The sequence below is a fragment of the Lactuca saligna genome, chromosome 5 (assembly GCF_052625555.1).
Source record: "Lactuca saligna cultivar CGN05327 chromosome 5, ASM5262555v1, whole genome shotgun sequence".
Classification (NCBI taxonomy): Eukaryota; Viridiplantae; Streptophyta; class Magnoliopsida; order Asterales; family Asteraceae; genus Lactuca; species Lactuca saligna.
In genome coordinates, this window is record NC_136421.1 from 227832177 (window position 1) to 227859042 (window position 26866).

Genomic DNA, 26866 nt, shown 5'->3' on the forward strand with positions numbered 1-26866 from the left:
TCGGTTTGGACTGGGGTAAGAATAGGGACATGAGGTCCTTCTTCTACGAACATCCATACATTTCTTCCAAGTGTCCTTAGATATCTTTCCATTCTTTGAGACCATTGATGATACTCGTTTGCCACTAGTATTGGAGCTCTATTCGAACCACCAACATTGTTGGAAACATTAAGAGATAATGCTTGTGCCATATTTCCTTGTTTTGAAAAGATTTTTGTGTTTTTTTAAGAAACGAGCTTCAGTGGTATAGAAGGCCTTTTAAAATCAGAGTTTTTTGTTTAAAAAAGCATCCACTTTGGCTCTGATACCAATTGTTGAGAGGAAAACTTGAGTAACACACTAGAATAAACGTTAGTACAAGTAATATTGCGAAATAAAGTTTAACTCAAAGGATCATAAAGCTCAACAATAATAAGTTAGAGATTAGATAGTTAGGTGTGGAAATATAAGGAAATATAAATGACAACAAGTACTATATCAAGTATACACTTAAGTTTATTCTTAACGAGAATTACAGTTAATCTAAGTTAGTAAGTAAGATCAAACTTAGTGATGAAGTCAAGAATAAATTGCTCCGAAGAGAGATTGCGATCAGTTACGTTTAGAAGATATATGAAGATGAGAGAGTAAGAAGTGAGTAAGATGAGATGTGAGATTCAAGATTCGTGATTCCTATTCAACAAGACAACTCTATTTATAAAGTCTCGAAGATTACAAGTTCTATATGTTCTACCATTGTCATGCAAGGCACACTGGACAAAAGAAAGTATTCTAATAAAACAGATAAAAAAACTTAGAACTGATGACGATGGATGTGGTTGCGGTACTCCACTGCAAATGAGATTGATTTCGGATCAGAGTCAGTTGCGGTTTGATCAAGTTTAAGAGAGTCACTTTTATGTTCCAACAATTTCCAGCCTCCAACTCCCCTCAAACCCTAAATCATGTTCCATTGCTTGTGTGAGTATTTGTGGCTTATTGAGTGTTCTTGTGGAGTTATTTTGTGAAGAAGGAGCCTTGAAGGAAGGAGATTTGTTGTCCAAGCCTTGGGATCTTAGTTATAATCTTGTTAGTGCATCCCCCAGAGGTATCAAGTTCGAACCTTGCTCATTGTTGTGATAGTTTTAGTTTTTGGGTCCATTTTTCGGGGTTTTATGTCCTAAGATTTGAATATTTTGAGTTTGGTGAACTCAAGAGCAAATCCACTGTCCTTTCATGAGTATTTGTTGATCTAGATTCACAAAAATGAGATATTGGTTGTCTAGACCTCTCCATGCATGTGTTAAGATGAGCAAAGAGAGTCTTAATGGTTATTTTTGGAATTTGGGTCCCATTAAGACATGAAAACTGATAAAGCCGCCACCTTTATCAGTTAGGGACTCGTAATGAAGCTTCCCTATGATTTTGATGCTTTGGGCTTAAGTAGTTAAGTCGAAAATTGAAGTTTTTGGGCCAGAGCAGTACGCCTAGCGTACTAAGTTAAGTTTCCCGATTAGGATTTGTGTGTACACTGAGCGTACCAAGGGAGCTACACCCTACGTAATTTCGTTGTGGGCTTTTTGGGCTATATCTCGTTTTGGGCCTTAAGTGTTGGGTCTTGGTTTTGGGCTTGCTGTATTAGACTTAAGTTTAGGGTTGGGCCTTGGAGGACTCATTTGGTATTGGGCCTTGGTGGGCCCATTGGGCTTGGGTTATTTATGGGCCGGGTTAGTGGACCATCTTTAGATTTAATGTGTGGGGGCTTAGTCTTAGATTCTAATTGGGTTGATTGTGGGTTTGGCTCAATGCTAGAGGACAGTGTGCAGCAACAACATTTATAGGATCTGTTCATCATCCGAGGTGAGTCTTCTCACTATACTTACATGTGTGGTAATTTATGTGTAACCGAAGGGTCTTATTCGTGCCATTAACCGGAGGGTCTTATTTGTGTTATTGACCGGAGGGTCTCTTTTATGTGATTTATCTGAGGGTCTTAACTATACTATTGACCAGAGGATGTTAATTGTATTACTGACCGGAAGGTCTTATCTGCTTTATGTGTCAATATGCATTCTGTCTTTGTGACTCATTCTGTTATATTATTCTGTACATATTTTGAGCTATAACCGGAGAGTCTTATTAGTGTTAATAACCAGAGGGTCCTATTTGCTTATACTGAGATATGTGTTATTGTGCATTCTACCTTTGTGATTTGTGCTCTTACATTATCTTGTGCATATATTGAGTTATGATCGGAGAGTCCACACCGGAGGGTCTTCATTGAGACACATGCCCGGAGGGTCACCGAGTTGTGAGACCAAAGGGTCTTCACTGAGATACATGCCCAGAGGGTCCTTATCGAGACATAGCCATGAGAGGCTAATTATTTGTGTATGTGGTATTTTAAGGAACCCACTAAGCTTCGTGCTTACCGTGTTGACTTAAATGTGTTTCAGGTACTTCTGTAGATTCCGGAAGGGCGGAGGCATGATTGTACACATCCATCGGCTTATAAATATTAGAGGATTTTGGGATACTTTGATATTGTTTTGATAATAACTTATAACTTTTGTGATGACTTTAATTTATGAGTAATATTTTGAGAATTAAAAATGAAAAATTTGTCTTGAAATTTGAGGTGTTACATAATTTCTTTTAAATTTTGTTTTCTATTGCTAGAATTGGTAAATCGTCATTTACCTACCTTTATAAAATTTACGATTAGATTACGACATCCCTTTTCTATGTTGTGAATTATATAGTTGGATCCTTGCCTTAACATTAAATTTTGGGTTACTATATTAAGGATTATTCTTATCTGACTAAAATTACCTTCCTTTTATAGATGTCTACTCTAACTGATGCTTTTGGTTCCTCCTCCTCTAACCACCATAACTTCTCCCTGCTCTCTATCTGCTCCAAAGTCATATTGGATGGTTCCAATTACAATGATTAGCATATAGCCTCTCCATCCTTTAAAGTCTTTAGAACATATAGCAGATGATCCTCACGCTGCTCCTTAGTCTTAGAATAGACCAATATATCATCAATAAACATAATAATTGACCGATCCAACATTGGTTCGCAAAAACGATTCGTGATATCCATGAACGTTGCTTGTGTATTGGTGAGCCCAAATGAGATCACCACGAACTCGTAATGACCATAACGAGTCCTGAAGACCATCTTCTGAACATCCTAATATGGAACCCTCGTTTGATGATAGCCTGAATGCAAATCAATCTTGGAGAATCAAGACACACCCTACAAATTGTTGAACAAATCATCAATCCTCGAAAGTGGATAACGGTTCTTCATTGTCAACTTGTTCAGCTCCCGATAAACCCCTTATCTAACAACTCTTGCAGCTGTGTATACACCTCCTGCATCTCCAGAGGTGCAAACCGATAAGGTGCCTTGGATATCGGAGCCGCACATGGAACCATATCAATATGAAACTTCACCTGCCTCTCCGAAGACACTCAAGGCAAGTCCTGCGGGAACACATCTAAATACACTCGAATAATCGGCACATCATCAATCGTCCTTTTTCTTTCCTCCATGGTATCCACTACATAAGCCACAAAACCAGATGAAACTAGTTGTAGGTATCTCCTAATTCTTGCAACTCAACAGACAACCGGTCCGCACTGAGCACCCTCACCATGAATAACTAGTTCTCCCCCACTTGGGGTTCAAACCCGAACTAACTCATTCCCACAATCAATCATCGCTCTATCAAGGTTCAACCAATCCATCCCCACTATCAAATTGCTCTCACACAAAGGAATAGGAACCAAACCAATTAGATACAATTTGCTAAATATCTCCAGAACACAACCCCGATGCCACATTTGGCAATGTGCGAGCCTTCTTAGCAGACAACTGGAAGGCTCAACTCCTCACAATTGGCACCTCTGCCTTGTGTCGGCGGTTGTCGGTGATCCTTAATGTCTCCAGAGTGGGTGCTACAACTGCTCCCCTGCTTCCAAACTCGGACAATCAGCCTTCTTGTGGCCTCTATGATTGCAATGAAAGCAAATTAGACTTTATCCCTGGGTGGTGGTAGTGACAGTGCAATCCCTGCTGAAGTGACTAGTCTTGCTGCACTTGTAGCAACCAAAACCACCCGTCCCACAAGCTCCCTCGTGCGTCTGGCCACATCGACCCCAACCTTACTGGCCCCTTGCTCTCAAATCTACAACCTTGGGCTTCTTCCCTAAGCCCTCAGATACGTGATCCTGAACCATCTTCCTTTTCCTCATTGACTCCAGATATATCTCCCACTCGCGAGCCCAAGTTATCATGTACTCTAATGTCGTCCAGCTAGATGAGCTTATAAACTCCCGTATGCCATCCTTCAGCATATCATGGTACCTGGATTTCTTCATCTCCTCGTCGGCCACATACTGCGGAACCAACAAGTCCATCTCACATAACATGGTAGTGATCTTCACTATAGTCTCAGTAATCTGGCAAAGGTTCTAAAACTCCCTCGCCGAATGCTAACCTCAATCACGGGGACAAACTCAGCCCTAAATTTTATAACAAAGTCACCCCAAGACATTGTCTCAACAGCCTCACCTCCCATATCATATTCCACCTCCTCCCAGCAACTGTCTTTCAAAAGATAGGATGCAAATCTGACCTTCGACCCCTCGGGGTAAAAGCTAGTCTGGAAGGCGTTCCCAATGGCCGCCAACTACCGTTTGCTAGTAATGAGGTCCTTCATTCCAAGGAACTCAAGATCCCTATGTAAACAAAACTCTAGAAAATCCAGAGAGCGTTCACCCACCATAGCCACCATCTTAGTGTGAAATACGCCTAGACGCTCATCCATAATCTCCTTGATCATACCAAAGATCACAAGAGACTGCTCCAGAATGTTGCAGGCAATCTCAGTCGAAATAAACTCCCGCATCTAATCATCCAAGGGTCCGGCTCTAGAGCCCGAATTCAATCCGTCACCAGGACCCGAACCACCTCGAGTCACCACCATATTAAAAATAAACAATTCAAACCATCAAAAAACACTTCAAGAATCTCACACCATGTGGGTCCCTTAGTATCCTCGTGAATCCTTTGACTCGATACATGTCCTATGCTTCCAGTAGTATGGTCCCAATACTACATTCCACACCTATTTATGCTTTCCTCAAGAGTCGTCCCGATTCCCCCATGTGACTCCCTTAATTCCCAACATTCAACATTCCCACTAAACAAAAAAAACATTTGCTAATGCTAACATGCTTCCTAGGTTCTTTTAGGATTCCTTTCCCACCATTCTCCACCATCAGCTGCAGAAAAAACACCCCACTAACACTCGCTAACTACCTTACGAATATGATTACATGCTTCCTAGGTTCTCCTAGGATTCCCTTCTCGCCATTCTCTGCCATCAGCTACAAAAAACCCCCCCACTAACACTCGCTAACTACCTTATGAATATAATTACACGCAACAAACACTGGATAATTCTTTGACTGCAAGGTCTCACACTATAACAGTTGGACTCAAATAAAAGTTGCACAATAGATTTAAACCTAACCTTCTAAAATTATCTAATTTATGTAACATGTAACCTAACATATTCGCTTGATAGTGAACTAGTATTAGTAGTGGTTCCTAAAGCACAAAGCAAACATCATTCGGGCATCAAGTTCTAACCAAGAGCACTGCCTAACAAGCCATCCTACATATTGTCTATAAATCTACTAGCATGCAGTTCTAGAGGCTATACAACAAGCATACAAAGGCATCTCTCTTAACATACAATTTTAACCAAATCCTTAACCTTAATCAAGCAAGTTATTTACACATTGACTCAAATAAACATGTTTATGTATTTTAGGAACACTTACTTGAGCACAACCGATTGCACACATCACAACCCATTTCATAAAAATCCATTTGGAAAAATACTCTTCTTTTTTACTAATTCCTCAGTTTGAGTTCAAACACACTGAGAGTGTCCTGAATCCCTCAAACCAAGGCTCTGATACCAATTTGTAACATCCCAAAAATGCAAAGTAAATTTTTTTTGTTTTAAAATCAACAGAACCATGAAATATAAATTTTTTCGAAAACCATCAAAGTATGTCATAGTTGAAAATAGTTATTAGGGTACAATCCCAAAATTGTAAAATGTTGGACACATGTGGATGCATTGTGATCAGGGTGGACCCTTCCCTTTTGAATCAGAAGTACCTGAAAACATTGAAACACAAACTGTAAGCACAAAGCTTAGTGAGTTCACCAAAACACCACATACCATGCAAGCAACGATCCCCGTCCTAACTCGCATAACAGGCCTCACCCTAACTTACATAACATGCCCCGTCTACTAAGTATAATGGGGCTCACCCTAACTTATATAATAGGACCTGCCCACTAAGTATAACAAGACTCACCCTAACTCGTATAACGGGCCTCGCCGTATCTCGTATAACAGTCCCCACCCAACATACAAAACATGCAAGTATCACACAGACAACTAACATCCTACAAACATAATCCAATGGGCCGACATTGGTGCCTTCGACCCACGAGTATAATGAAAAGTCTCACCTGAATCTGATGATAAATAATCACACACACAAGCTGTTGCTACAACGACTTCTCACACTGAACACATTCAAGCCAACCCTAATTACTATTTAGGGTAATAACCCACAAATAAAGGTCCAAATCATAATCTCTCTTACAAAGGGTAAAAGACCCACTTACCCTTCCCACTTTAGACCCAACCAACCATGGCCCAAGGCCCAAAAATGGCCCAAATGGGCTTCAGGTAAGTACGCCATGCATACATCATGTATACGCCATCGTACCGAACATTCACCTAAAAAGGAAACAGGCTAAACTCGTTACGCCGTCCATACCTAGAGGGTAGGCCTAGCGTACCCGTCAGTTGCCCAAAATTTGCTATTAATTTCTTAATGCTTAAAGACATTTTGTCTAACTGAGAGATCTTAATCTTGGGAAGGTCTTAATTCATAAAGTCGACTACTTTAAGCTTTTTAATGTCTTAATAAATCCCAAAAGCAAACCCTAAGTCATTAACATTCTTAATCAACCTCAAACTCTTGCATAAGTGAGAAATAACATCAAAGAATCCATTTTTATGGCTCAAGATCCTTAGAAACATCATAAATTAACTAACTTGAACTTTGGAGTAGCTTATACTCACAAGAGGGAACCTTTGGGACCAAAATATGCCAAAACCGTAAACTAAATCAGATCTATGCAAAAGAATCATAAAGGTTGAGACTTTATACCTCCAAAATGATGATAAAGATGATTTTTTTTGGACATACAAGCTATGGGCTCCAATCATACCTTCCAATATCTCCTTCTTCACTATAACACATAAAAAATCACACAAAAGCTTGAGATTCTCACAAATGAAGCTAGGGTTTTGCGGAGGCTGAGAGAGAAAGTGGTGGCTGATGATAATATGTGTTTCCAAGGTACGTCAAGTACACCCTATGTATTTTAGGTACGCCCAACATACTCAAGAACCTAAAATTAAAGTTTTCATTCACCATGAGTATGCCCTGTATACTTTAGGTATGCCCAGTGTACTCACGAGAAACCCCAATGCCACGTTTAATGAGCTATGCCCTGCGTACGACCCTCTTATCAAAATTAAAATATACATATTAGCTTTAAAATAGTTTACCTACGATCCAGATATGACAAAGGCAAATTTATTTCTATGGCTTAAGCATCGAGGACGTAATAGGGCGATTAATTGGGACGATTGGAGTTCATCTCCATATATATATATATATATATATATATATATATATATATATATATATATATATATATATATATATAGAGAGAGAGAGAGAGAGAGAGAGGGGAAAGATCATTTGAGAACTCAAAGTTTCCTGAGAAACCGAGAACTAAATAATAACCGTTAGATTAAAATAATAGAGGGTTAGGATGCTTCATGGCACTTTTGTAAAATGGGGCGGGGACATCTTATTAAAATAAATCAGGGACATTTTAGGTACATTTAATCACGTCAACTCTTTATGCTATCTCTCTCTCTCTCTCTCTCTCTCTCTACCGTTCATCACACCTCCGATCTCAAATCGCCGGATCTCAAATCCTGAAATCATCATCGAAGTGTGACAAGATGTGAGTATAGTTCATCAGAAAATCTATAGTGAAGCATTAGGTCGGTCGTTTTCTTCTGAATCTGATCTTGACTTGTCGATTTGGAAAAGATAGTCATATCGAATGTCCAGTTGGAAATCTGAAGAAATACCGATAGATAGATATCAGATAAGAAATGTGTACAGTTTGGCTAATCAATAGTTCTATAAAGCAGTAGATAAAAATGATCCCAAAGCTTTGCTTGAAGGTGTTGCTATGGCTGGTCTTGTTGGCGTTCTCCGTCAGCTCGGTGACCTAGCAGATTCAGTACTTTCTTCCCTCCTCTACGTTTATTAGTACATTTGTTAGCATTAAATTTTATAGGTATTGAATTTTGGATTATAGCGCAATTATCTCGAAATTAGAATTTAGAACTCATTTTGCCTCAAATTTCGAGGGATTGATATGTTCTCCAAAACCAGGGATGGTAGTTTGAGTTTGAAGATGAACTTAATTTGAGTTTGAGTAGTCGATTTTTTTGTTTAGGTGTGTAATTAGGGTTAGAATATGATAAACTGATTTGAATATATACTCAAAAAATATTCCATCAGCTATTTCTCTACTTCATTGTTGTAATCATCTTCTTCACTTTCACCATTTTTTGTTTGCAATTACCGAGCTCTGTTTCTAGATCAGAGTTGAGATCGTCCTCACAATTTCCTAATTCATGGCTTCAGCGGTCGATTCCGCCATTCAGAAACTCGCCACCATTCAACTCAATGAACTCTCCACATCTTCATCTCCTAATCTCCAAAAAACCTCTCCATTCTATCTCCTGAACAAGTATGTGTGTGTGTTATAACAATGAGTCACACAGGATTGATTTTACCTTTTTAGGGTATGTGCATATAGAGCTCGGAAAGATGTTGTTGGAGACGGGGCAGGTTCATTTGTTTGAGAATTGGCCGGATCCTGGTGTTGATGATGATGATGATAAAAAAGCTCTGCTTGCTCAGGTAATTTTTCTTGCTGCTAGGGTTTTTGAATTAAGCAATTAATTTTGGTCGTTTCTATATGTTATTCCTTTGATGGCCGATCTCCATTGACCTTGGTATTGTGTAATCGCATCTTCATTTCCCTAAATTGGAAATATTATATTAAAAGTATATAAAATCCTAGCTTTTTGATGCTTATTCAAAGGATTACCACAATTTTTGTTGTTGTTTGTATCCTAGAATGACATTTGCTTAGTTCTTTTAGGTAGATTTGCTTAATTCAAGTTACCCTGGAGGTTTGGCATCATATATCAAGACTGCCAGAGAACTCTTGGCAGATTCAAAGGTAGGAAGGAACCCAATTGATGGCTTCACACCTTCTGTAAGTTACTACTACACCCCATCTTGGTACCAATCACTGCAACTTGGCCTTTTGTTTTCTTGATTATCTGCATTGATAAGTTTATCTCATTATGATCATTCAGTATAAAAAAAAGGTCTCTATTTTTGAAGGTTCCATCAGGTGAAGTCCTCACTTGTGGTGATGATAACTTTATCCAATATGAGGAGAGTGGTGTGAAGCAGATACAAAATGTTGCCTTTGTTCTTGTTGTAGGAGGGCTTGGGGAACGTCTTGGATACAAAGGAATAAAGGTTTTCACATCATTTTATCAATACTGATATCAAAACATTTGTTTATTTGACTTAATGCTATATAGTAAAATTAGCATCATCTTACAGGTAGCGCTTCCCATGGAAACAACTACTGGAACTTGTTTCTTACAACACTACATTGAGTCCATATTGTCCTTATCATAAGCTAGCTACAAGCATAATTAATTCAAAGTGTCATCCAACAACTCTCCTATCAGGTCAATAATAATTGATACTGGTTCATATTCGATTTTTCTTGAATTTTTGTATTTGTCTGAATCATGGTGTGATGGTTATAAGTAAATCACATGTAATTCATATGTGAATTACATGTGATTCACAAGTAAATCACATATGAATTACATGTAATTCACATGTAATTATGAATTACATGTGATTCACATGTAAATCACATGTAATTCACACATGATTCATATGTAAATCACAAGTGATTCACATATGAATTATGTGTGATTCACATGTAAATCACAAGTGATTCACATATGAATTACATGTAATTCACATATGAATTAAATGTAATTCACATATGATTCACTTGTGATTCACATGTAAATCACAAGTGAATCACATATGAATTATATGTGAATCACATGTAAATCACTAGTGAATCACATATGAATTATATGTGATTTACATGTTTATAATGTCTAATTCACATATGAATTACATGTGATTCACATGTAAATCACATGTAATTCATATATGATTCACATATAAATTACATGTAATTCACATATTAATCACATGTAATTCACAGGTAAATCACAAGTGAATCATATATCAATTACATGTGATTCACATGTAAATCACAAGCGAATAACATATGAATTTCATGTGATTCACATGTAAATCACTAGTGAATCACATATGAATTACGTCGCACACATGCATTTTGTGTGAATGGTCTTTGTTAATTTTTTTTTAATTTTCTTGTGAATTTCAAATTTGAATCTTAAAAGATACAATCACATGTGAATATCACATTATATAATCACATTTGAATCTTACATGATATAATCACATGTGAATCTTACATGATATATAATTGTGCATTTTTCTGAGTGTTCTAGCTTTAATCAATTTTTTTTTATAAATTTTCTTTTAGGTTTTGAAGAATTTGTTGAAAATATTGAAGATGTGAAAAGTGATAAACTGAAGAAAATATGGAAATCTTGATATGAAGAAATGATAACACTATGAATCTTTGTAGTTTTTTTATATTTTATTTCGTATCGAATAAAATATTTGTATTATCTTTATAGATTGATTAATAAAGATAAGATTGTTTATAATTTACCTACGAATATTATAGTATAAGAAATATGAATATATGCATTTGAAAAAATATGCATATATGCACCTAAAATGTTGATTTTTTTATTAAAAAAATGCAGTTTTGATTTTTTTTTTATATAAAAATCGCATTTTTTTTTTGAAAAAAATGTAGTTTTTATGAAAAAAAAAATACAGTTTTTTTGAAAAAAAAATATAGTTTTTTTGAAAAAAAAAATACAGTTTTTTTTTTCTAGAAAAAATGTAGTTTGTTTTTTCAAAATGCAATTTTTTTTTTGAAAAAAAAGATGCAGTTTAAAAAAAATACTTTTTTTTTTCATTTTTTTTTTGAAAAATTTATGTTTTTTGAAAAAAATTAAAAAATCTCCATTTAAAAAAAAACAAAAATTATTTAAAAAATAAACAAATCCGAAATTTTGAGTTATTTTATTAATTTTTAGACATTTATATTAATATATTAAATAACACAAAAAATTAAACACTAAATGAGATTGGTTAAATGACGATCATGTCCTTAACGAATTATTTTTAATCCAATGCTCCACTTTTAGTTCTCGGGTTGTCGGGAAACTTTGAGTTCTCAACCGATCTCAGCCTTATATATATATATATATATATATATATATATATATATATATATATATATATATATATATATATATATATATATATATATATATATTGAGGTAGGCTGAAGTAGGAACTCAAAAAATTATAGAAACCGTGAAAATAATTTTGGCCTTAAAATTGAAAAAAATAAACGATTAGAATTTGATTTTATTTATTGTCAAAATCTCACGAGATGATATGACATTTTCGTAACTAACTGCAAGATTTTAATAATTTTCGGGGAAAGTTAATTGTTTGGTTGATACAAGTGCAAAATCAAAAAGATTAAAAGAAAAAAGAAAAATGAAAATGAAAATTCGGCCATATGGCCTCTCCAACAGCTGACACGTGCCTCCCCCCTCCCGCATGACAAGTGTCTAACTCTTATTGTTTGATGTGTTTTTTTACCACCCGTTTAGTTTTTCGGCAATAACTTTTTTTTCTTTAAAAAAAAAATCTGAAAGAACCAAAGTTCTTAAATTTTAATTCTTTACAAAATGAAAAAAAATATATATTTTATTATTTTTAATTTTTATAAAAAAAAACTTAGAGAACAAATTCAACAAAAATTATAAAAATTTAAGGAATACTTTTTACTCACTATTTTAATGACTTTGTATTTTTTTTTTAAATAATAAGGTGTTTTAGATACCAAACTTGATTTTAAAAGATTAAAAGTTTTTAAAAAAAAATGTTGAACATAGTAAGATGCAAATAGAGATGATTCAAGATATTTATGATTCAAAAATGTTATGATTTAATATGTTTATGACCCTTAACTTGTTATGATCTTAAAATATTTTGATTTAAATATTTAATGATTCTTAACTTTTATATTTTTTTATGATTTAAAATTAAACAATTCAAAAAACATAATGATCAAAATGTTGTATTGAATAATTTTTTTTATTTAATTCAATATATTATGATCTAACATAAAATGATCAAAATTAATATGATCTAAAATATATGATGTATAATATCATGATGATTTAAAATACTATGATTCAAAATTTTATGATCCAACAATAATATGATACAAAAAAAAAAAAAACGAAAAATATTATAATCCTTAATATTCTTCTTATTTAAAATTTTATAAATGTTAAAAATTAAAAACTCAATCCTATATTTAGTTTAAAAAATAAAAATAAAAATCAAAAAAATCTCTACTATCTTCAAGTGTGTAGTAAACATATTAAAAAAACGAAAAAAAAAATAATGTTTTTTAAGAAACAAAAAAAAAAAAAAAAATGAAAAAAGCAAAAACAAAAAATTAAAAACATTAAAACCGAGCATATATCTATTTATTTATTTTTTCTGATTTTTTTAACGGAAAAAAAAAGAAATGAAAAAGAAAAGAAAAACTCATTTAAATGACGTTTAATGGATATTCGTCATATATGATTATTCTGTCGAGTCTGTATTACGTTCCATGCGCGGTGCCCCGTCACAACCAAGTAAATGAGTTTGACGTTTGTATCCTTGGCGAAATTATTGGTGGAGCATAGTCATTGCGGTTTCGACCAATTTTTGGGTTCCTACCGTAAAATGACCACCAGATCCATAGAGGGGGATCTACGGATCGCTTAGGTTGTGTTTGTTTTAAAAAAAAAAAGCTCTTTTAACCTTTTAGTGTTGCCCGGCGCAGCACACGCGTAACATTTTTAAGTTCGCAACAGTTTGTTTTTTAAAAGACTTCGGGCTCAAAAACCTCTTCCCGTCCTCTTCCCCACACATCATTGGGCTTGCCTCTTTTCACCACTTCTAACCTAATCTAAAAAACGTGTATAGTTGCTGTTCGTTCTCCTTCTTCCTTCTCGGTTGCTTCTCCCTTCTCATCGATCCTCTTGAAGATGGTAGAACTCCTCCAGCTGTTGTCGCTCACCTCCAGCCGCTCGCCCCTCGCTGTCGCCGGTCGCCGCGGTTGCTGCCCCAAAAACCATTTTTGTTGCCATCGTCTTCAACATCGCCAAAAAATTGCTCGCCTCCAGCCCCTCGCCCTTCGCCCCTCGTCGTCTTCAACATTATCGCACATGACATTATAGTATCAACTTCTTTTAATCCGAATCCAAACATTCCGGGCCATAACAGGAGGCTGCGACGGATATTCAAATGAGCAGTTGGTGCACTTGATGACACTTTGATACATGTTGTTGTCCCTGCAAACAAACGAGATTTATATAGAAGTAGGGGAAAAGACGATTGTTACCAAAACGTATTGGCAATATGTGACTCAACATGATCTTTACGTTTGTTATGACCGGTTGGGAAGGGATAACACACGATTCGAGAATATTATCAGAAGCATTAGCAAATCCACATGCACCATTCCCGTTACCACCATCAGGTAAGTTTATAGTTATTTAAATAGTATTATCATAGTTTGAAAAAGAAATGATATTTATTTATTTATTTATTTTTCCTTTTTACAAATAAATAGTATCTTTGTGATGCCGCATATGCAAACTTTCGAGGTTTTATGGCACCGTACCGTAATATGAGGTATTGGCTTGGAGATTTCTGTCCAAGACATGCATTAACGAATAAAGAAAATTTTAACCATGCACATGCAAAACTTCGAAACGTCATTGAGTGTGCTTTTGGTGGCTTGAAATCACGATTCCCTATATTAAAGGGGATGACACCATTCTCGTTGGTTACATAATGAAACATTACCCTTGTACATTTCGCGCTTCACAATTTTATAAGAAGAGAGAGACTACGTGATGAGTATTTTGCACAATATGATAAACCAAATGTTTCGGTTCGGAATAACAATGCAATCGTTGATGATGATGAAGATGAGATTCCAACATATAGTATTGCAGCAGCCTGTGAATATATGACCAAGTTACGGGATGAAATTACCGAGCAATTGATGCAAAATATCGAATGAAAATTATTAAAGTTTGGTTGTATAAACTTTATTGCAAAATGTTATTGTAAGACTACTTTGGTTGTATGAAATTTATTTCAATGTTTTAAGAGTACAATTATTAAATTTTCTGTGTTTAAAAACCATTTTCGGTTTATTAAGTTAGTTTATTATAATTTTTTTAATGTTTGCAGCAGTCTGCAGAAGTTAACAAAAACAAACACGCTTCTTGTTTCTCTGTAGCTGTTTGGTCCACCTCTTCTGCTGTAGAGGTTTGCAAAGGTGATCCGCAGACTTTATGAATTTTTGCTTTAGAAAAACAAACAACACCTTAATGTCTTTGAGGAAATTAGCACGCCTCTGCGGAAATGAGGTGACAACACTAAAAGACAATTTTTTATTTTGGATTTTTATACTTCCGTAGAGATGTCACTACGGATCTTGTGAACACCTATGTAGATCGCTTAATGTCTCTGAGAAATGGGTATGAACAATTTTTTAAGAGAAGTTTTTTTTTTTTTTTTTTTGGGGGGGGGGGGGGGGTGTTAAGTATTTACCCATTCTCCAGAGATATTAAGCAATCCGCAGAGGTGTTCACAAGATCCGTAGAGACCTCTCTGCGGAACCTTAAAAACCAAAAAAAAAATGTCTTTTAATACTGCCACCTCATTTCCGCAAATGTATGTTAATTTCCTCAGAGACATTAAGCGATCCATAAAACCCCTCTACGGATTTGGTGGTCATTATACAAAATTCGAAATTTTATGGCTAAGGACTTGAACACCCCAAAAGCAAAATCCGAATGGTAAAACCTTTTTAATAACTGTTTGAAGTACCTAAATAGAGCAAATGTGAAACTTGATTATTATTTTACGAAACTAATAATTTTTAGAAATGCGAACTTAAAACTATCATACTTCACTTTAAAAATCATATGACTACATTATCTTTTCACATTTAATTAAAACCAATAATAAATTTTAATTTTATTGAAACAAAATTTTATTTCTTTTAGTATAGAAGCACACCACGTATATTAGTTTGGAACATACTTGATTTTTAGGTTTTGTAAATTCAAATAGGTTTTTGTCCTCTATTTTATTTTGCATTGATTACTCTTAAAACAAATATCATGGCTACGACTATACGAGAAGTGAGACCATCGTGCATAAAGTTTTTGATTTGACCTAAACTTAATTCAAATAAATTCTGCAAAAGCCACCAAAAATGATATCTCATACAATTGCTTTCATTTTCAAGTTAAAATTTTAGAACGATGAATACGACTTGTCAGGATATCATATTGAGGGACCAACTCAAGAATACGACAAACGAAGTTACGTGTTTAATTGTTTTAAACGATTTGATAAAATTTCGTTTATTGCTTTTTTTTTTCCCCCTAAAATAAACTATTAATTGTTGATGTCTTAAGGTTAGATTTAAGTATAGAATTGTCAAGATTGACACTAGACAAACATCAAATTGTTGTGTATATATATATATATATATATATATATATATATAATGAACAATAATTTTTCTAAAACTGATAAAATTTTTATAGCTATTCAAAGAGTTTTAGTTATCTTAAGGTTTGAGGGAGTGAGTGTAACATAGTCGATGTGGTCACGGCGCACACTGTCGTCCTTGGGGTGTGGCATGAGCCAACTCAACATCCCTAAGCCATTCTTCTCTCATATATCATCTATTAATTGTCTCATTATTTCTATTCTACCTCTCTTCTTTTTTGTCATGACATTTACATTTAAAGACAACACTATCTCTTTTCCTTTGTCATGATAAGCTCATATGGAGCTCGAAGGTTTTGACATTTTATTATTATGACATCGTTTCCTCCTATCTAACATCTTCTATTAAAAAAATCAAAAAGTAGGAGTAAGAAAACTTTTGTTTCAAAAAAGAAAGGAAAATGGATTTTTGTTGTAAATGAAAATGTCCATGAGTTGGGAATAAATGTTTTTAACCTTTAAAATTATGAAAATATAATGAAAGATTAAATGACATTAGATTTTGAAACCGAATGTTAAACGAGTAACAATAATGGAAACTTCCATATATGAAAATCTAGATTTGATAAGAGAAGTGGTATTTCTACTTAGTTTTTTTGAATCATCTATTTAAAAATAAAATGATTTGACTTCTATATTCATCACCATGCTTTTCTTTCATCAATTAAAATGAAGATATAAATCAAATTATCTTATTTTTAAGTGGATGAATAAACAACTTAAGTGAAAATATCACCTCCTTTTCCGTTGAGAAATTGATGTACATTATAACTATGGTAAGTGGCCTTAAATGACGCAAAGAGCCAAAAATGCTTTTGGTAATTGAGATGACTGTTGTTAATGTGAGACTAACCCACTTGATAAAGGCTTTATCTTTTACATTTAAGGTCAGGTCTCAGGTTCTAATCTAAACATTAATGATTTTTTTACTAATTTAATGATATTAATTTCTAACCATCTAATAAGTCTAGAAAAAAAAATTGAGAAGATTGTCAACTTTTATGACAAGTAATTTTTAATGATATTTGCAATTGGAGTAATACTTGAATTATACAAGTTTTGTAGCATAATTGGGAAAATGATAAATAAACATGTGTTTGTTCCTTTTGCATTTGATACATATGGTTTTTCTCGCACCAGAGGCGGTGAAACTCCTTAATAGTACAACGGATCATGCATTCTAATGCCATGTCTCCTAGATCCACAAATGTTGTTTTCAAAAGAATTGGTTTTGCCATTCAGAAATGACTAACGACGCAGCTTGTTGCCCGTTTGCTTTCAATCGATATGTATTGAACTTTTATGTTCTAATTTTATTAATACGAAGACTTTTGAAGTTATAAGATCAAAGCTTGGTGCTATATTTATATTGCCATTTTTTTTATTAGGACCTTAATGTCATTAACTGTGAGTTTTGGGTTTAATGTGTGAGCTTAAAACTCTTAATTGGGATGTCATTGTGACAACTTTGGATTACGTTAATTGGGAGTTTTTGTATGTTTTTAGTGCCCACGGGCCGTATAATTATCTGCTAGCTAAGAAGCATCCAACTTTTCCATTTTGAGTTTGGTGGTCATTTGGCTTCACACAATGCCTCCCAAAGACAATATAAGAGTGTTTAAAAGATAACTGAATATAATTAAGTTATAAGTGGTTGTACTTAGCATATATTAAGGTTAATTAGTTATGTAATTTTGCTTGATTGTCTATTTTTCAGTAGTATCCTACACGATCAAGGTGAGAATGTAGCAGTTTGATCTCATGTCCCCAATATGACGTTGTACTATGCTTTGTTATATATTTTTCTTGGAATAATATATGTATTACATGTGCATTAATTCTAGGAAATGTATAAGTTTTACAAGGTTAAGAAACACTTCTACTTATATATTACTTATTTTTCGCTCTTCCGGTGATATAACAAATAATTTTGTTATCCAATTCGTCCAACTATCTCATTTTAATGATTAATTTTTCATTCTCATATTTTGAACATTTAATATATCAACATGAATGAATAAAATATATAAAAGATGAGAACATTTGTATATAATTATTTTTCCATTAATAATGTTCAAGGTTTGGAATGTGGTCAAAAGGAGGGGAATATGTTTTTGGAAAATGGATTCGAACCTTATATTATACTACGTGTGAGATCTGTGTATTATACAGATTGATTTAAAAAAAAAGATTAAACATTAAAGTATAAACAAAAAATATTTTTTAATGTATAATTTTAAAATAAAAAAACGTATTTATTGCAATTTAATACCATATATATGATATTTAATACTTTACATATACAAGTATATGATTTTAATTTTAAAAATTAAAACAAACCAAAAATTAACATGTGGATAATATTTATTTCAAAAATACCATAAAATGACAAGTATTAAAACTCATAAGAGATTGATACGTCGCAAAAAGACATTCATTTGTTAACAAGAATAAAAACATGTAGATTATTAAATATATAGATTATATATGATAATTCAAAGTTTTAATGAATCATCAAAAACTATGATTTTTATTGCGGTCCATGACAAATAAAGGCATCAACATTCTTTATTGGCCCCAACAAAATGTATTTGTTGCCATAGGACTAAAATTCAGATTCAAATTTGTTCAACATTTATAATTAAAATTATAAATTATTAATAACAACAAATTTTTTATTTGATGTTTATTTACAAATTTTGGATATGTTTTGGATATTACTAAATAATCTTTTCAAATTACATACCATGTGAAGCATTAGATTGTTGGAATAAAGAAAACAGAAAAGTTTTTAAAACATATGAACATATTAAAGACCAGGATATTTCTAAACAACAGATGCAATGTAACAAATAATATTGACTTCTAAAAAGAAAAAAAAAAAAAATCAGGAGATAGCTTAGGGACTATACACGCAACTAGCATGAAAGACATTTAACAAAACGCCATAAAAGATAGCGTCATTTCTCACATGGTATGCGGACCACGTCTTTGTGCCCTGGATCTGGGGGTTCTATTTTCAAATTCATTAAATACTATTGTTCGCCGCACAGGTATTTCTTTTTTAAATATCAATTACACTGCAAGGACGAAGGGTTGTGGGTTTCGTAGATTCTACTGTATGGCTAGGTGACACTGCTGTGGCAAAGGGAAACACCATACGGTTATTATTATAATTATTATTTTTAACTATCATACATGGGCAAATGTCAACTTTGCATTTTTTTTTTTTTTCTGTCTGTTTTACTCTAAAATGGTTTTTTAGGTTCGTTAATACCTCTTTTGCAAACTTTTATTCATAATTGTCATTTATCCGGTTTCCTTTCAACAAGTGACTTTCCTGTTTATGTGTCGGTAATGGTTGACGCAGAGTTGATGTGGCTGTCATCTCAGCATGTTTTGTATATAAACAAAATTAAAGAATTAGGGAGGAAAATGAGAGAGCCGAGAGCGGAACACAGAACATCTGGTGCTGCCTTACCACCAAGTCGGATGAGATTTTGTGAATACGTTGCTGAACTTTTTTATATAACTCAAACACATTACCTTCTAAATCCCTCTTTATTATACAACAACTACAACCCAAACAACCCATTACCTTCTTAACCAAAGGCAACCGCCACCACCTTCGTCACCATCTCCAGCACTCTCCGCCTTCACCACCATCCCCTCAAATCTTCGACTGCATCTTCATTGTTCATCGTCTTCCCCTCCCATCTTCGATAGTCATCGTCATCCCCTCTCGTCGTTTTCAGACCCTAAAAGGTCTGGCACCACCATTATGGTTCTTCGTCTTCACTATTCATCGTCTTATGTGGTCTTCATAAACCCTAGTCGCCAACATCGTCTTCACTATTTATTGTTTTTATTTTCAAATATACTATGTGTGAATGGTGTTGACATAGTGAGTGGTGATAGCAGAGGTCTATGACGACTCAAGCAACGATGGGGTTGTGAGTGGATTTCTGATGATTTTTGGGTGAATGGGTTATGTGAGGGAAAATCGACGGTGATGATGGTGTTGTAGGTTGGAGATCGGCGGTGGTAATGATACTGTGAGGGAGGAGAATGACTGTAACGACCCAAAAATCCATGGTAAAAATTTCATTTTTCATTATAGTCAAATACAAATGTTATTTAATCTAACCATTCAAAAACATTGTTTAATAAAAGTGTAACGCCCGTAGATTTGAGTTAGTCAATTTTGAGACAATAAACATCAAAAATGACTTTTTGATGGAAGATTATTTAGAATGATTAATCTTAACAAAGTTATAATATATATTAAAAGGATTCCGTACATATAAAGAACACCGAAATCCGAGTTATAACGTAGAAGTTATGACCTGTAGAAGTTTCACAACAGAACCGACACAACATAGCGCGACGTAAATAGTGAATTTACGATAGAGCGATATTTAGATTTAGCGATCTAAACAAAAGTTGTAAAATACGTTAAACCGACAGCGTGTATGAAAAGAACGCCCAAATCTGACTTCGTATGAGGAAGTTATGATTTTTCGAAGTTTTAGCTTAGTAGTGTACAACCCAAAGTTCGAATATGAGATCGAGCGATATTTAGCCGAAACAATCTAAACGATAATTGAAGATCTCGTCGACAGTAGTCCAAAGGTAAAAAGACAGACGAAAACGGACGTCGGATGAAGAAGTTATGCGTTTATAACGGAGTTTTCCTGTCCCGGCCTACTAAAAATAATATAATAAAAATTAAATTCAAAATTAGCCTACGAAGTCCAAACGAAAGTTGTAGATCTTGTTTTTACCTACGCGTGGATATAAAGAACGTCGAAAATGGAGTTCGTATGCGAAAGTTATGAATTTATGAAGTTCGGGCGCGAAACCCCAAAACTGTCAGATTTCACGACGTGAACTCAATATTTATGACTTTTGGAGCCTGACAGACGCAAGTTGCCATGACGCACCTAATGACTATTGAACTCACGACGTAAATATTTGAGATTCACGACGTGAATCCAGAAAAATGGCCCTATAAATAGAATTCAAGGGGCAGCCGAGTTTGGTTGCTCAATCTTTTCTCTCCCACTCCCGATACCCTCTCTAAGCCCTATTTTAACCCCCCCCCCCCCCCCGGAAGCCCCGGTATCATCCCGAGACCCGAAGCCTGAAGATCCCAAGAAGAAAAGTGTTTCCGAGCCGAAGCTCTGCTTGCGAGAAGCCCGGTGTGAGAAGATATCTCGGTTTCATCGAAGAAATACTACTCTTAGAGCCATAGTGCTGCCCGATCTTCTTTTGATCAAGTGAGTGTATAGTCCCTTTCATAACACGATTTTAATACAAGTATTGTTTGAATGTATTAATTATATGTTTTGTGTGAGTGTGTAGTTACTTTCTTCTAACACATAAGTATGAAATATTTGCTATGAAATACGTGCTATGTGTTTATATATTGTGGTTTATTTGAGATGTTGGTGGAATGGATGAACTATATAGGTTTTGATGAGTTAAATTGTATATGTATGTTGTAACTACAAATATGTTGGGTAGGACATGGGTAGATAAGATCTGTGAGTATGGATCAGAGCAATAGATTAGTTTAGATCCGTGAGTAGGGATCAGATCAAGAGGCTAGTTTTAGATCCGTGAGTATGGATTAGACCAAGAGGTTATTTTTAGATCCGGGAGTATGGATCAGGTAACGAGATAAAACTTGTTATTAGTCCGGGAGTATGGATTAAGACTAAGTTAATTGTCCCTAGTCCGGGAGTATGGATTGGGCACAATTATTGATCCGAGAGTATGGATCAGATCAGGATTAAGGTATAGTTAATTGTCCCTATTCTGGGAGTATGGATCAGGTACAATTATTGATCCGGGAGTATGGATCAAATCAGGAAGTTAGTTTTTAGATCCATGAGTATGGATCAGATAGTTTTAGATCCGGGAGTATGGATCAGGGGAAAAGGTTAGTTTTAGATCTGTGAGTATGGATCAGGTGAAAAGGTTAGTTTTAGATCCGTGAGTATGGATCGGGTGAAGAGGATAGTTTTAGATCCGTGAGTAGGGATCAGGTAAAGAGGAAAATTTTAGATACGAGAGTTTAGATCGTGTCGTTGTGAGGATCGATGGGGTGGGATAAGAGTTGCTTGTATATAGTGAAATTGTATATGTTTGTGAGTTCTAATATATATATATATATATATATATATATATATATATATATATATATATATATATATATATATATATATATATATATATAACATTGTGGGTTGAAAACCCTATATGCTCACCAGGCTCCCAAGCCTGACCCACTTAATTTTCTTTGTATTACAGGTAGTGGCTCAAGAGCATAAGTTGGTTGACATAACGAGAGAGAATGTATTATTGGCCAGTAGTGATATAACTATTGTAAGGTCTAATTTGTTCTGTTTATGCTTTTGGTCTGTATCGGAACATGACATCCCGAGATTTTGTTATATAATGAAAATACATTTCTTTAAAGAAATGTTTTGATAAATTCTTATCATATTTTGTTTTGGGAACAAATTCCGCAACCATTTTCTTTAAACGATTACTCTGATTTTAAAACGAAACATAAATAAATTGGTCTTTTCTGATCTTGAAATTAGGGATGTCACAAAAAGCATTTATCAGAGTTACATCCCAAAATCACATAATGCGGAAAACACGGGTGTGTGCGCTGCGATCAAGTCGGGCCCTTCCTTTCCAAACCGATGATACCTGAAACCATAAATAAAATTGTAAGCACGAAGCTTAGTGAGTTCCCCATAACATACCCCACATAATCCACATAATCATATAATCCATATCAAACGCATAAGCCATGCATATAAACATATAGGGATGTCGTGGAAACCCTCCAGGGTCTTACACTGGGTGTCATGGGAACCCTTACATGGTCTTAGCCCACTGCCATATAAATCATACATACAAACATATAAGGATGCCCTGAAAACCCTCATGGGTCTTACTCTAGGTGCCATGGGAACCCCCATGGTCTTAGCCCAATGTCATGGGAACCCCCACATGGTCTTAACTAAGGATGTCATGGAAACCCTCCAAGGTCTTACACCTAGTGCTTCGGGAACCCCCTGAGGTGTTTACTTAGGATGCCATGGAAACCCTCTATAACAACTTGAAATTTTACATCGCCGAAAACCCGTTCTACCTGTAAAATTCGCCATTTATCGATTCGTTCCGATTTCGTTTTGGGCTAAATTATTTAAACTTATATGTTTATTTGATACTAATGAGTGTCTAAACCCCTTAGGAACTCATGAAATTAGCCCAAAATATTTATTTCAGAAATTTTAGAAACGTCCCCGCCGAGTTACGGAAACTTAATCGGGTGCGACCAAAAGCCCCGTTTAGTGCCGGTATCGGGTAGAATTCCACCATGTCCGAGTTTTGGGACCTATTTAAACATGTTCAAGCTATCATTTGAATCTTTTTCTCTCTCTCACAACTCTCTCTAACCTCTCTCCTAAATTCAAGTTTAAGGGTCCAAAATCTCAAATTTAAGGCTTCTAATCACCAAGGTACCTTCCCTAACTTGTTGTACAACCTCATTAGCCTTCAAATCAGAATTTAAACTTTGAATTTGGACCTCAAACATGATTTTACGGCCAAGGAGCATGCTTGGGCCGTAAACTCATGATAAGAGGGTTTTTATGCCTTTAAACCCCTCCTAAGCAATTTTGGGACTTAGATTCGACTATATGGCTTACCAATTCGGACTTAGAACACCCTAATCATAATTTTTGAAGAGTAAACATGAGTTTACTATCCAAGAACAAGCTTGGGCCGTAAACTCCATATCATGGAGAGTAAACACATATTAAAGGGGTTTTTAAGCCCTTAAACCCTTCCAAAACACCAAAAAGGCTTAGATACGACTTGTAGAATTATGGAATTGGCCTTGGAACACCTTGAACATAAATTTAGAGGATTAAACTTGAGTTTACTTCCCAAGAACGTGCTTGGTCCGTAAACTCATTGTTCTTGGAGAGTAAACTCCTCTAAATGTGTTAAAATGCCACTTTAACACACCTAAAGCCTTGGGATAAATTCTAGAAGTGTTTACAAACAAGTATTGGACCTTAAAACATATAAAAACACCCTTTTTAATGAGTTCATGGCCATGAGGGGGTTCATGGGCCGTAAACTCCAAAAAAACCATGCCAAAAGTCCCCTAAAAATCCATACAAGGCTTAGGAAAAATCATTAGAATCATGTGTGATTAATTTAGGACCAAAACTTTAAGAATTGGAAGTGAGGGGGGAGTTTACGACCATAAAATCCATGTTTACAGCCGTAAACTCCAATAAATGGTCCCTATATGTGATAGAATCCATTCCAAAGCCAAAAACCCACGTCTAGCAATTATTCCCGAGTGTTATGAAGCCATTTTGCACCCAAAATCAAACTCCATGAGTTCACGGCCGTGAACTCATATGGATGAGGTGTTTAGGGTTGTAAACTCCCTAAAAAGTCTACTCTTGAAGAGTAAACTCAATTCCCAAGTCCCACGCATCAATACACGTCCGTAGATGTCACCCGGGTCACTCCAAACACTTGTTTTGAAGTGTTTTCGCTCATTGGAGTGTAATATCATATCTAATTAGAGTTTATAAATCTAATTAGATATATTTGTATACCATTTCGTATTACATAGGAACCTCGCGTGTTATCAAACCTTGAATCGACACTTAGCATCCGGAACGTCGCGTTTCTCAACCGGTGAGTTCATACCCCTACCCTTTTTCAAATGTTTTTCACTGTTTTCAGGGGGAATACAAGCAAAAGTACAAGAAAAATCTTGTACTCCAACTTATTGTTTTCAGTTCAATTAATTTCATTATGTATGTTCTAATATTAAAAACTGTGTTTATCAAATAGTTCGAATTACGAAGTAGCTTTCAGACTAGTCACAGATTTCATGACAAAATGCTACAATCTAAATTATATTTTATAATCTACGAATACGAAAGTACAATTGGAAACAGAACGAATACGAAACTATAACTAGGAACAGAACGAATACGAAACTATAATTAGGAATACAACGAATAGGAATACTAAAGTAATCATGCGAATACAAATACAAATACGAATACGAATAGTGTTAGGAGTAGGATTATGGATAGGAACACGACTGCGAATACGAATACGAATACGAATATGAAAAGTATTAGGAGTAGGATTAGGTAAACGAATACGACTGAAAATACGAATACGAATACGAATACGAATACGAATACGAATACGAATACGAATACGAATACGAATACAAATACGAATACGAATACGAATATGAATATGAATACGAATACGAATACGAATAGTGGTATGAGTAGGATTATGGATAGGAATACGACTGCGAATACGAATACGAATACGAATACGAATAAGTATATGAATATGATTAAGAATAGGAATACGAATACGAAGACACGTATCTAGGTACACTCCAGTGTAACACCATTAGGATATCAGAATACCTAGTTAATATAATAGGTACAAATGGAAATCAATCATTACATCGAAATTTAATAACTAAACTTACTTTTAGGAAAGTGTGGGACTTTCCTGGGGAACGTTACATAACTAGAAAAGTGTAATAAACTAGATAACTTTACATCTTTCACAATTGGTAACACACAATCAGGAAAGTATGGTACTTTTTTGGGATCATAGTTAAACATAACCAGAAGCGCGTAACCAACAATTAATCAAACATTACTTTTAAGAAAATATGGGATTTTCTTGGATAACAAACTTTTCGGAAAACCAAAAGAAACTCGTACATTTTCACAAACAAACATCTTATGAACTCAACAGCTTTATGCTGATTTTCAAACTGCTTGTATTCTCAGGTCAACATTAGACAGGTACCTAGCAATACTTTTGGAGAAGACGGAGCGTACAGAAGACTCGTCTCTACTTTTGTTCGTATGATATATGTATAACGCCTGTAACACTTTACTTTTGAACAGATGTAAACTTTGATATGTAATGTAATGGTTGTTACTTTGCTTACTATGTGCATTGGACTTGATACTCAACGTGGAGTCCGCCCCGTAAATGTTTCCGCCTTAGGTTTTCAGGGTGTGACACCCTCCAAGGTCTTACATCCAAGTGCCTCGGGAACCCCCTGAGGTCTTTACTTAGGATGTCATGGAAACCCTCTAAGGTCTTACACCCAAGTGCCTCGGGACCCCCCCCCCCCCCCCCCCCCCGAGGTCTTTCATGCAAGTATCACAAAACCACTAACATACCACATAGCATATAACCAACTAGTGTACCACGTATCACAAAATGGGCTAGCCTTGGTGCCTTCGACCCATTGGTATGGTGAGGAGACTCACCTCACACTGCTGAAGTCCCGCGGACAAAACTCTAGTTGCTGGATGACATATTTTTGAACTGTCAACATCAAAACAACACCCAATTAACCATTTGGGTTTCAATGCCTAACCATAACTCCACACTTGGGGTAAAAGGACCATTTTACCCATAACATAGCTTGGTCCAAGACTAAGGCCCAAACTCACACACTGATGGCCCAAAAGCCAAATAATCAACCAATGCCCAACATATGACCCAATTTTCCAAATTAGGCCCAAACCTCTACATGGTCTTACCTTAAGGCCCGACCATTTATTCTAGTCCAAACACTTGGCATTCCGATGGTCCAATATCTCATAGTCATCAAGGCCTAATTACGGCCCACCTTATGGCCTAATTTTCTAAATTGGGCCCAAGCCTTTCCAATGAGCCTTATCCTAAAGCCCAATAAT

The 26866-nt window shown here is 35.0% G+C and overlaps 1 long non-coding RNA gene across 1 annotated transcript; it reads left to right on the plus strand.

Moving 5' to 3' along the window:
• The first annotated feature begins 9415 nt into the window (after positions 1–9415).
• On the plus strand, positions 9416–9847 carry LOC145047998 (uncharacterized). Its single transcript, XR_013682619.1, has 3 exons — positions 9416–9462; positions 9594–9734; positions 9822–9847. It is a non-coding gene; the product is annotated as an uncharacterized LOC145047998 (long non-coding RNA).
• Positions 9848–26866: the final 17019 nt, after the last annotated feature.